The sequence below is a fragment of the Typopeltis vanoorti genome, chromosome 10 (genome assembly GCF_054136105.1).
Source record: "Typopeltis vanoorti isolate ZY-2024b chromosome 10, IOZ_Tvanoo_1.0, whole genome shotgun sequence".
Classification (NCBI taxonomy): Eukaryota; Metazoa; Arthropoda; class Arachnida; order Uropygi; family Thelyphonidae; genus Typopeltis; species Typopeltis vanoorti.
In genome coordinates, this window is record NC_143558.1 from 71,734,634 (window position 1) to 71,748,504 (window position 13,871).

Sequence of the window (13,871 nt, forward strand, 5' to 3'; positions counted from 1 at the left end):
ATAGAGGGCTGTAGAGTAGATACCTTCCCTCGATGAGTCTTGGACTCCCTGAAAGTGTTACGTAAAAAAAAAAATAATAATAACAATAATTAAAGCAAAATATTCCATGTTTAATCTAGCATCCCTATTTATATTGTATGTTTGTCAACACTTCAAAATATTGCATGTCTGGCAATACTGTTCATATTTATTCGCTACTTAGTTTTTAGAATTTTTATAAGTTAAGTAATTGGACTACTTTTTGGTTTGATTTTTCTACATTGAAAGTAATTAATTTCGGCTATTTTTAGCAGAATCCACTACTTTTATAAGTTTTATCTGCTACGTTTCATAATGCCCATATGACAACTCTGATTTGCAGTTTACATCTAGCCCGTGGTATCATGTGCCACACTTCGTTGATATTGTGTGGCACTGTAGCCCATTAAAATGTGTGAAAACAGAAAGTGTTGTCAATTTTCAAGTGAATATTTCAAATATGGAGTAATTCCATCTATAAATAATGAGAAGTTAGCAATGTGCTTAATATATGAAAAAACTTTCTCAAATGAAGCCTTCAAGAATGATTGAGCATTTAAGAAGAAAGCATCCAAATAAAGCAAAAAATAATGTGTAGTACTTTTGCAAATTAAAGTCTAAATTTAAAAATCGTCCTGGACCTATTTGTAAGATGAGATTTTCTGCAGTTCCCAAGTTTACAAATAATACATGATGATTTAATATTAGATACAGATTTGGATTGTTATTGTTTCCATCTTCTGACACTGAAAGAAGATTTGATGATCAGATTAAAAGACTTTGATGAGCTTAAAATACCCGACTGGGTCATAAATCCATTTCTTTCTGATGCCACTTCTGTTCATCAAAATTTGGGTGAAGAATTTGATTTCAAATGATTTTGAAGCTCAAATACAATTTCAGCAGCATGGGTATGAAAGATTCTGACCTAACATGTAATGCAATCATGAGCTTTCACAAGAAATCAAAAATTATTGCTCACTGCTTTTCCTTCTTCATACTTCGTTGAGAAAGGATTCAGTGTCATGTTACAATTGCTAGCAAAGCAGCGAAACAGATTGCAAATAAGCGAAAGAAGAGATTTGGGACTTTGTTTGTCGAACATTGAATCTGATATTGAAAAATTAGCAGGATCTCATCAGGCTCAGGGTAGCCATTAATGATTGACTTATTCAATACAGTAAGTTTACATATTTTTTGAGTAAAAATTAATTTGTAGTCATTTATTTTTAATTAACTATCAGTTCAAATATGATGATAATTTAGGTTTGCCTAATAATATATTATAATTATCTTATTGAGTCAAGTCTTTAACCTAGTGTAAAATTGAGTAGGGGGCACCAGGCCATACAAATAGTTGAAAGGGGAGGAGGAGGAGGGGGGGGGTCGCCAGGCAAAAAAAAAAAAGTTCTTGGTGAGCTATAAGGGGCTCGCACAAGCCCTTTGTTAAATTTTTCTCAAATCTGCGAGCTCCTTGTTGTTCCTGTTTACTTTATTTTTTCAAAAAAAAAACAAACATTTTTTTTGAAACATATTAAGTGACAAACTCATACGGTAACCTAACAAAAATTAATCTATTCGGCAGTGTACAGATTATTTGGAATTATTGTTTCAACTCCTATAAATAAATTCTGTGTGATGATACAGCGTTCCCCCTTTATACGGGAGGTCACGGTACTATCTAGTCATCCCCCCCAAATTTTATCCGGGCTCCGTAACCAGCATAATCTGATGAATCAGACCTATGGCTGGGTCAGTATTCCTGAGTGTAATCCATGTGTGTCCTCGGACTGGTTTGCCTGCTTGCAGGATGAAAAACACTAGATAAATTGGCGGGAAAAAACCCTGCTCTCCACACCCAAAACCGGCTAACTTGGCTATGGCTGAGGACGATCCTTCAGCTCCTCACATCATATTGAAACAATATTTGGAATTATTGTTTCAACTCCTATAAATAAATTCCGTGCGATGATACAGTGTTCCCCCTTTATACGGGAGTTCATGGTACCATCTAGTCCTCCCCAAATTTTAACTGGGCTCCGTAACCAGCATAATCTGACGAATCAGACCTATGGCTGGGTCAGTATTCCTGACTGTAATCCGTGTGTGTCCTCGGACTGGTTTGCCTGCTTGCAGGATGAAAAACACCAGATAAATTGGTGGAAAAAACCCTGCTCTCCACACCCAAGACCGTCTAACTTGGCTATAGCTGAGGAAGATCCTTCAGCTCCTCACATCATTGACGGGAATCGAACCTAGGACACTCCTTCCCCAGGCATATGGTTGCGAAGCACAAAGTCACTAGGCTAATCGCGCAGACTCAACTCCTATATAACGAATGCACCCAAGTTTGAAAATAAAATAAGCACATGTGCTATCTTTACCCTTCTCCCTTCTGGTAGCCAATTAATTAATAAAAGTTTTTGTGTGAAATATGGCTTTTTTTTTTTTTTTTTTTTTGCTCAACGATGTGAGCCCTTTGTTAAAATTTCCATAGCTCATAACTGGTTTATACCATTACTCACTTACTACTGACTATTTTCCTCCAAATTAATTTGTCTGTCAAAACTCCAATATTGTCAGATCTATTCAGGTCTTGCTCTTTCAATGGGTATTTTCCTACTGCCATACCTTTCCTCTCCCATTCTGTTTAAGTGACAATACCAACTGAAAACAGCTTTGTTAAACATTCCTGTGTTAATTTCCTATCTAACATTCTTGTTATTTTATTTATTTATTAGTTGTTTTTTTTTTAAATGATTCTGCCATTTGTTTGCTCTCCAAATCTTTCATATCTGTGGTCTCTTGTCTTTGTTCAAGTGTTTCCCCCGCCACCCCAGCTCTCAGATGCATTGATTAAAACTGGTTTGAACAGCGTATTGTAGACAGCTAATTTAGCATTTGGACTTATTCTATTTTATTTCATATAAATTTCTGCTGACTTCCTATCATATCAGCTTTGCTAATTCTGTTGTTTCTTTCCAGATTCAGCTTGCCATCTCCAATAAAAATTGTGCTTGAATATCTAAAATGTTTTATTAGTTCTAGTTTTACTTGTTCTATAAATTCTCCATTCACGATGCATTTGTGTTTTCAGAGTTCCTGCTTATTTTCATTCTGTATGTGTGTGTACGCACATGTGTGTTTCTTGCTTATTTTCATAACAAATATAATGGTATGAAAATACCATTATATTTGGTTTTAGTACTTCCTTCTAAGTGGTGACTTCAACTCAAATATAGACTATATATTATTTGATATAATGTATCATTTACTCCATATAAATAGTGTTTTGAACAGCTTTTTTCTTAGCAACTTGTCATATGCCTTTTCCGGGTCTTCAAAAGTTAAATATAGATCCTTGTTAAATTTCTATTATTTCTAAACTATTTGTCTTAAAATGAAAATCTGATCCTGACAAGCTCTAATTGTCCTGAAGTTAGCTTGTTCAAGTTTCCCTTCCACAATTTTTCTTAGTCTTCTCTCAAGCATGCTTATATCTTACCAGGAACACTCAGTAGGGAAATTCCTTTGTAATTCTCACATTGTAATAAGAGAAAATACACACACACACCTAGTCTAGCCATAAATACTGTGATAACTTGAACATGCATATAGCAGTACTTGATATTCGAAATGTCGCCCCTTTGCCTTCACACATGCCTAAATCTGAGAGGCCACATATCGATGGCGGCATGCACAACATCCAATGGAAACTCTCCTAATGCTTGCTCTAGTCCACCTTCAGGCTGACAATGCTGAGGTGTCGTTTCTTGTAGGCTACTCTTTCAAGCTCTGACCACAATTTGAAGTCCAACAGATTCAGATTGGGACTTTGATGACCAATCAGATTAGTCGGGCACATTCGCCTCAAACCACTGTTTGTGGTCCTCGTCTTGTGTATAGGGGTCCTGTTGAAAGGACCACTGCCTACCGTGAAACAAGGTGTTGTTCAGGGACCGTACCACAGGTTCCATCAAAGTGTCTTCATAAACTTTGGCAGGTGTTTTGACTACTTTCTCATAGAAATGCAACTTGGATACTCCCTAATATGGCACCCTCCCCCCATACACACACACATCACCACCAAACCATCACTGACATGGCGGTGATGACCTCTTGGAATTCTAGATGCCAGAGCACCCAGGATTGTTTAACTGCAGTTGAACTGATTTTGGCAGTTAAACAACTCTTCAATGGTGAAAATCTCATTATGAAGAGGATATCTCTGTGTCTGTTGTTTGCATACTGCCAGAGAATTGCCTTTGATTTTATCATCCTCAAGTGTAAAGTTTTATCATCCAGCACCATAACTTATCACCCTGCATAATTTATGATGCCAGGAAGTGTACAGCAGAATGACAATAGGCTCTCACCCGAAGTCATCAGTTAGTACACATAATACTGTTCTCTGTGAAACATTCATTTCTCGTGGCATCACTTTCTGCATTTTCACAGGATTACAGCAGAGGCATGTGTTCACAGCCTGTTGCATCCTAATGCAACATGGTTAATGTAGTCAGATACATCTTCTGTATCATTATAACGGTTAATAGTCCAATACACAAACATCCTATTGATCTTGAGTATTTTCAGCGTGTTGAAAATAACAGGTGGCTTATTACACCTGCATGGTTCTCATAATCTCCCCAATGCATGTTAACCCACACAGCTAGACAACTTTCTCTACTAATAAACAAATGAATATTGGTACACACAATGCCATTAATGGAACCAAGCTCATGCAATTCTGTGGGTAGCATTGGGGTTGTGCAGAAGTTGTAGCAGCATTCATGGCAAGATTATGTGTATCTAAACAAAATAGATGGTTACTACAAATATATACAAAATAGATAGGTACTATAAAAGCTCAACTTGAATCAATGGAATACGACCTTCTGATCAGGCCTTTTAAATTATATAGTGTAGCTATTACAAATTTTTTATACCTCTGTATTTGAGCATTTCTGGTCAAATAACATATACTGCAGGTGTATTAAGTATGTACTCTAGTTCTCATTGCTCCTGAAAATTTTCTACTACTCTCCCATTACTAGTTTTTTTTTTTTTTTTTTTTTTTTTTGACATTCTCTCAAAGTAATTATTTTTTGAGACATTGAGAATGTTTTTGTTTCAACTTCATCATCTTTGATTCCTTTCACAGTATTCTTTCCAACTGCTAAGTTTTTTCAATAGCCTCCAGAATATTTTGTCACCTTCTGATATTTTCTATGTTCTTACCAAAGTTTTCCCATGGCTCACTTGGCTTGTTTTACAGAGTGTCTCACTTTGTTACATGATGGAATTCTGATTTTTCGATCCTTACAGACAATCTCACGACATATTTCTCTGGCTTTCCTTCGTCGCCAGTCTCGGAATCTCAAGATTTGGTTTAGCTCATGCAATTTTCGAACTCTTTTCATTTTGTTTTGAATAATATTTGTGTATTCGAGTTTAGAATTCACCTCTGAAAGCTGTTCAACTTTAATTTTTTTAAAAAATCTTTCTTAGTACATTTTGTCAACATCTTCAATTTTATCCTGCTCAAAATTAATCACTTCCTATTTCCAATTCTCTATAAACTCTTGTATCCTGAAACATGAAAATACTGATATCAACAATAACATAATCAATGGGACTATGCTATTGTCATGACTAACATAAGACTGTTAATAATGAATTTGTGGACACAGCAGGTACTTATCATTATTATTAACTCTGTTCTTTTATTCATATTTATCCAAAACATTTCTATATGTTTGATAATCATTTCCTACTCTGCTGTTTAGATCTCCAATAAGGACTGACTTTTCCCCTTTTCTTTGTGTCATCTGCTTTCTTTAATTCCTCAAAAAATTGTTTCACATCCATAGTAGAACCTTGTGGGACTACATGCAAAAATAAGGTCTCATTTTCTAATTCCCCACAACACTCCTCTTGATATTGTCTACCATTCAAGATTATCCTTGTATGTACTGTTGATTGCTACAGCTATTACTCTTCCCTGATCATTATTGCCTGAATATAGCATCTTGTATTTGTTGCTTAGAAGAATCTCACCTGTTTTTGTCATCTTTATATAATTTATCCAGATCAGATTTATTAAGTTAGTGTAACTGCTTTCATGAAACTTTTCAGATCTTTTTCTTTGCAATGAATGGAGATTATTTCATTTATAAATGCATATTATTTTACTTGGAAGGACAGGCATGCAAATAGTTAAAAGGTACTACAATGGGCTGATATAATTAAATAAATGTGACACCTTTGCTCACTTTTCATGCACGTGTTACTTTGTACTTCTATCGTGTTGAGATATGAGAAATGCGCTCTTATCTGAATCCCATCACATATGTACTAGATCATTAAAATCAGATTTCAAGAATTAAATTTAATTTGGATCATGATATTAACATTATTTTTTTAGACAGCAGGAGAATAGTGATAGTGATGCTTGATGTCTGTTTATAGAGCACCCCAGGAAAAATATACACTCAATGCACCATCCCTCCAAAATATATAGTGATCAAAACATTTTTACTATAATATGTTCATTCCATTCTTTCATCTAACAAATTCCTTTAAAGGAACTTGATGTATCAAAGAACTGTGATGTTGAAAAGTTTCATCCTATCTGGATACAATGCATTACTTTCCCTGAAGAGGATAGATATTCAATATACAAGTCATATCTGAAATGGTTACAATAGTCCTAAAAAAGTTCAGTTTCCAGACACACATCTATTTAAAATAAATTAGACATCAATTCCTGTCAATGAATGACAAACTTCTTTGGTTATGCTCAGAAGCTGACCAGATGCATTTTCGCATCTGGTCAGTTTCCACATGCATTTCTGCATGTATATGTCCCTTTTATTTTTAATGGGGTGGGGGGGATTAGACATACTTTAATCTAGGCTATGAACTACATTCCTTTCATTCCAGCTGTAAAGTCTGTTTATACTAAGTAGAGGTTACATTGGAACAAAACCAAAGTCCTGCCAAAAAGTTCCTTTAAAAACATGAGACTAAAGAAAATTATAAAATATTGCATAACTAAGATCTTCAATCAGAACAATTTCTTTCGACTAGTGTTTCCTGAAGTTTGGGAAACACTGGCTACTTCCAGACAAGAGAACTTTAGGGGATAGTAGATACTATTTTTAAAACTGTGATTACCCTATTTTTTCGACTTTTGTAACCACATTATCACAGATAATTGCAAGTCTATTCTATGATTTATTTTTTTTTAACTAAAATTCTAAAGTAAGTTTTAAACAAAATGTGTTTCTTGGCATGTATCAAGTCACTCCACTAGAGCTGTCTGCTTGATGGCACAATTGCAACTGCATGGTTCAAACTGTTGACGTTAAAAGTTTAAATTCAAACAGTTTGAGGAACAAGGTCAGAATGCTGCTTAATTTCAGAATCATTCTTATCTTAAACTTTAATGATCATCAGCAATTATTTCACTACCCATGCATGCATGCATCTATACATGTTTAATTGTGTTGGCATCACAAGATAATAGTCTAACTTATTTTCAGCAGTTGTGTTGCTAGTTTTAACAAATAAGTGAGGTCTAATATTAATTATTATTAAAGTATTTAATTAATATCTCTTGCTTGCATTTCTCAAAGTTAAACCTTTAATAAGGTTTAACACTAGTTAAAAATGGAATGTTTGAAATGCACAATAGAAAATGGTGAAGAAAATAAAAATTATTGAGATAACTTACAGAAAGAACACATTGATGCATCAGGATGATATATTTGTAAAAAAAACTACAAGCGTGAGCCATCTGCAAGTTTCTTTAAAAAAAAAAAAAAGAAGAGTCCATTACAAAAAAAGTAAGGGGAATCCCTAAGTGCGATAAGAATTGTCTAAACTTTGAATTTTCGTAGGCTGGCACTGAATAACCTATTCCACTATGAGTCATTTTTTTATGAAATTCTCACAAATGAAAGTGTGAAAATGTCTGGCCTAAAGTGCCATTTTGAAACAAAACACAATTCTAGGAAAAATCTGTAGAATTTTGTGAAAAGAGATGCAAGATTTACAAAGTTCTGAAGACATAATATGCAGTGTAGTGGGAGATGAAAACATAAAAGCTTTGACTGCTTCATATCATGTGCCGTTCTAAATAGCATGAAACAAATGACAAGATATTAGTAAAACTTGCAGCGAAAATAATCACACAAGTGATGATTTGAAATAAGGCGAGCAAAGTAATAGTTCGGTTTCCTCCCTCAAATAATACTGTTCATTACAGAATCAAAGAAATGGCCAAAAATGTAAAGCAAATATTATCAAACAGAGCTGCTACATGCACTTCAGGCTGATAAATTTAGTATATTGTGAGTTTTGCATATCTTTTAGTGTTTGTCATGGGTGGAATAAATAAAAAAAGTGCACGATCTTTTATTTTAAAAGATCACAAATTTAAAACCAGCTTCTGCTGAAGCTAGTTTTAAATTTATGGAAGATTTTATTTGAGTAAATAAACTGGATTGAAGTCTGTGTGGTGGAACCAATGTGATCCACTAAGAAAGTATCACTTTGGCTCCAACACATAATCATTCCTTCAGTTTGGATATGAGTCACAAAAGGACTCCTGATTTGATTATTAATACATTTATTTTTTTAAATCAATAAATTGTGATATTGCGAATACTATATGTAATTTATACAAACCAGGGGATCTTTTTTTTTTTACCTGCCAACCCCCTCATAAAAGCATTTCTCTCTCACTGAATCCTCCCCGTTCCATGAAGAACGCGCATTTTGACTTTAATGGACTAATAAACAATTGTTTATATATCTTTATTAAAAATATTAATGAATTATGACCTGATTATAAGTATTAGGTCCTAATCAGGTTAGCGGGTTTCCTGTTTTTCATATTAAATTATTAACATGAATGAATCCAGTTAACACAAGATAAGAACTGAGGAAAATGAACAAAACGATACTCAAGTAGTTCACAATGAATACAGAATATTTATATTTATTTTGTGCAACATCATTATTTAAAAGCAGTGGAATACTAAATCGATTACCCCTGACTCCACCCTCCAAAGTGGGTCAATATTTACCCAGCTGAATCCCCAACATATACACAAAACACCTACACCTCTCACTGCGATTTTTTTTTTTTAACAGTGTCATCAGGATCCTTACAGAAGTAGAAAGCAAAAAATGCAAAAATATCTGAAACTGAAGAAAAGTATAAAAGTTACGTTTTTGAAACTAAGTAACAATTCACTGTTTTGAGTTTTTAGGTGGTCAACATTTTCAAAGTTCAATATGTTATAAGACTAAGTGATCTCTAGAACACTGAACAAAAGTCATGGGAAGACTTTGGTAAGAACATAAAAGAGGGCGTCCAGATATTCTGGAGGTTGTTGAAGAAGCTCAGAAATGGCAGAAAGAGTGTTGTAAAAGGAATTAGAGATGATAAAGGTGACATACAAACTAGAGAAAAAGATATCCTTGAAGTATGGAGTAATTACTTCGAAAAATTGCTAAATGAAACAAGCAGTGATAGCACTGTGGTAAAAAAATACTCATCAGGCATACGTATCCATACTTGAAGTAGAAAAAGCCATCAAAGGATTGAAATGTAGAAAGGCAGCAGGAATAAATTATATCAGACCAGAAATGATGAAGTATGGAGGTATAAAAGTCTTACAGTGGCTGCACTGCATAGTTCAGAAGGCCTTTACACAGGGATGAATTCCAGATGATTGGAGTAAAAATCTCATAGTATCCATATATAAAAAGGGAAATAAAACTGAATATGAGAATTACAGAAGTATTTCCCTACTGAGTATTCCTGGTATGATTTATGCAAATATACTTGAGAAACGGTTGAGAAGGATGTGGAAGAAAAGCTTGATGAAGAACAAACTGGATTCAGACTAAACAGAGACTGTCAGGATCAGATCTTCACTTTATGACAAATAGCTGAGAAATCATGGGAATATAACAAAGATCTGTATTCAAATTTTGTAGATCTGGAAAAGGCATATGACAAGATGTCAAGAGAGAAGCTATTCAATAAGCTACAGTTATATGGTGTGAATGAGGCATTATATCAAGCAATACTTAGTCTTTATTTGAGTTGTAAGTCAGCAGTTAGAACTGAAGGAAGTACAGGAAGATGGTTTGATGTTAAATCTGCTGTGAGACAAGAATGTACATTATCCCCTCTGTTTTTCATTATCTATATGGATCACATTATGAAGGAAAGTGGTATTAAACATGATATCAGAATTGGAGATGTTAATATCAGCTCTTTGCTTTATATGGATGATGTTATACTTCTAAATAAATCCGCTACAAGTTTGCAAGATTCCCTGACTAAATTGAATAATTGTTGTAATAGATATGGTATGAAGGTCAGCAATAAAAAGACAAAGACAATAAAAATAGGTAGATTTGTTGAAAATGTCAACTGTGTTGTGAATGGAGAACCTGTGAAACAAGTAAAACATTTCAGCTACTTAGGCACAATTTTTAGTGAAGATGGTAAATTAAATATGGAAATAGACAACAGAATCAACAAAGCTGGTATGGTAGGAAGTCGCCTGAATAAATTTATATGGAATAAGACAGAAATTAGTCAAAACACTAAATTAGCTGTATACAAGACAATGTTCGAACCAATTTTAACTTATGGATCAAAGAGCTGGGTTAGAAATAAAACCCTTGACCAAAGACTAGAGGCTACAGATATGAGAGTTCTGAGAAAGATTTATAGGGGTGAACAGATGGCATCAGTGGCAATGTCATATTAAAAACGAGGATATTAGGAAAGAACTTAATATTGTTAGCATCCAGGAATATGTTAGCAGAGTTAATCTCAGGTGGTATGGTCACTTAAACAGAATGGGAGAGGAAAGATTAGCAAAACTAATGTTCTTTGCCAGGTTGGCAGGAAAAAGACCCAGAGGAAGACCAAGATATAGGTGGATTGATGCAGTAAAAAGTGCGTTAGAAGACAGAAATATAAGATCTAATTGGTGTCTTGACAGTAACAGATTGATCTGGACGAAAATTGTAGATAGGAAGTTAGTAGTGATGTAAGTTTTTCATATAGTACTATCATATCCTGTACACCCTTCAAGTACATATCAGGAATTTGATGATGGAAAAAAAAAAAGGTAGAATTGCAATTTTGTAAAAAAAAAAAAAAAAAAAAAAAAAAAAAAAAAAGAAGCTAGCATGAATATATCAAAACCTGTATGAGCAATGAGCAGCTTAAAAAAGTGTTAGAACACTGACATTTTTTAACATGTGTCAAGAAATGGGAATTGCAGTTATAATATTTCAATAGTGAATTTGGTTTTATAATAGCCTTAAGGAAATATAAGAAGTTCTTCAGATTTTCCAAGTTTACCATATAGCAAGTTATACTGCCTAACAAAAATATCATCTGTATTATATGGACAAGAAAAATCCAAAGAAAAGACTGTGGATTTGAATTCTACTATGAGTAAGTAACAGAAAATGGAAATTCAAAAATTTTGACTTTTATGAAGTGAAATCATATATGTTCTATATGAGGAATGATAGTCGATTTGCTTGGCTGACTTAGTGTATTCACTTTCCAGCCAAATGGCTGGAATCTTGTCTTGGGCATGCATGTTTGTGGTAGCCTTTATGCATCCAATATAGGCACTTTCGCAAGATGGAATAGGTCACCATGGGAAAAGAACCACCAACATTTTCTCCATCACAAGGGAAGAGTCTTCCTCAGCAATGAGTGAGATCAGAGGCAACTCATACTCAAGAGGAATGACTTCTCCTAATGACATATGTGTAAATAATGATATCACATTGCTAGTTGTGTAATTGGTTGACTTATATTTTTGAGTTTCTTTGACAAATAAAGAATTTTTAATGAAAGAGTCAATGTGGCTAGTGTGATTCTTCAAAAATTTATTTAAGTACTTAAAGAGGTAAATAGGAGATTCATGCAATCCACTGCCATATTTTTTACTCCCCTTTAATAACTATTTCAGACTCCTGTGAGGTGGGAAGGTGCTAACAGCTTGCAATAATATTTTCAGCTATTCCATTGAGAAGTATCATAATACTCATCTGTCTTAAGATATACCTATTAAAAGAGAAATGCACACAATATGACAGAAGAATTTCACTGATGTTTCTGAAGAGCTTACATAAATCTGTAAGCTACATTAAAAAAGGCTAAGAAAAAGTGTGAAAGAGAAGCCTTGATAAAGAGAACTACTTTAAGATTAAGAAGATAAAAAATCAGAATATAATAAGGAAAGTGATTTTAAACCTGATATTATAATTAGAGCTATTAAACTCATGTAATTACTTTCAATAAATAAATTCACTACAAGTCTTCATGATTCCAACTAAGCCGAACTACATTCTCAATTGAGAATCTACAAAACAAGAAAAACTTTGTTATTCAGACACAATTCTAAGTAAACAGGGCAAATTTAAAATGTAGTCATGAAAGGTATCCGAAAGCAATGCAAGGTCATTTATGTATCATCAAAATAAAAAAATTAAACATTGTGAATAAGATTTTTAAAATATAAGGAAAAGGCAGAAAAAACAGGAATAGTGTTAAAAAAAAATGCAAATATATAACTTTTAGATGTGAAATCTTTTAAATCTTCAAAAATGTTAATCTTTTACATTTAAAACTGAAGTATACACAAGAAGATAATTGGACATTAAATCAGGTGTAAGGCAAGGTGAAACTTTCTCAGCTACTGTTTATGAATAAGGAAATTAATATGAAAAACTGATGAGGGTTATATGCTCAACTCATTACTCCCATAAGATGTTAAATAATTCCTCTTGAAGAAGCTGAGTCAAGAGAGAACACTTAAGGGTTGCAATAATAGTTATGGGGGAATTGGTGATTTGGGGGGAGAGATGACCCCACTATTTCATTTCCAGAAATAAATACCTTAGAAGGCACTGATTTTCACCTGGGTAACTACAGCTTCTTGAAATTATTTTACACCAAGATTTGGCTGGTTTATTGGGATCATTGTTCATCCTGGATCATATTAATTGGTCATTAATGTATTCCTCCTTGCACTAAAGAATTTGAAGTAGTGGCAGCAGGCAATACAGAAGCATTTTATTAAACTTTGAATAACCACTGAAAATACTCTTATACTGAATTTGTGATAAATTTGGGAAGAAAAACTGTAGTAAGTTTAATGGAAAAGACAAAGAAAATGGTGGGAAATCATAGTAACATAACAAACAATTGCCAGGAAACACACATAAAAGCAAACAGTTTCCTATAGGGTAAATATGAAGATGAATGAGACTGCAGCATCTGCAGACTAATTTCCTTTTTTCCCCCAACATGGCAAATAGAACCAACCTCTTGTATCAATAAAAACTATTTGAGCCTGTTTATTTTTATCCACTGTTTAATGTTGTATTTTCTAATATTTTCAGGGGGGAAACACTACAATATCAGAACAAGGTCTAATGAAAGTAATAACATGATAATCATTATGTTCGATGGTCAGGTGGCATAAAACTTTGCTCCAAAAGTATTTCTATGCCATGTAAAGATGACAGCTAAGTAACATAAGAAGCCAACCTATATACTACCAGATAATTTCATACTGATTATGTGAAAATATATAGAACATGAGCAATTTACATAGAAAAAGTTGTGTAGTAGGGGAGATGGTTAAATGTATGTAGCAGAGTGGATTAGAGTAGGATGCTCTCCTGCAATGAGTCCTTGGACTATTGGAGATGTCGTAACAATCATAATATGCATTGCTCTCAAGAGATCATATGATGAGCAGATACTTGTACTTTGTTGCAATTATGATTAT

At 33.7% G+C, this 13,871-nt stretch overlaps 1 protein-coding gene across 5 annotated transcripts in view; it reads right to left on the reverse strand.

The window, feature by feature from the left end:
• Cka (Connector of kinase to AP-1) overlaps window positions 1-13,871 on the reverse strand; it is a 570,985-nt gene that overhangs the window by 369,206 nt on the left and 187,908 nt on the right. The gene's annotated exons all lie outside the window — the stretch shown is intronic.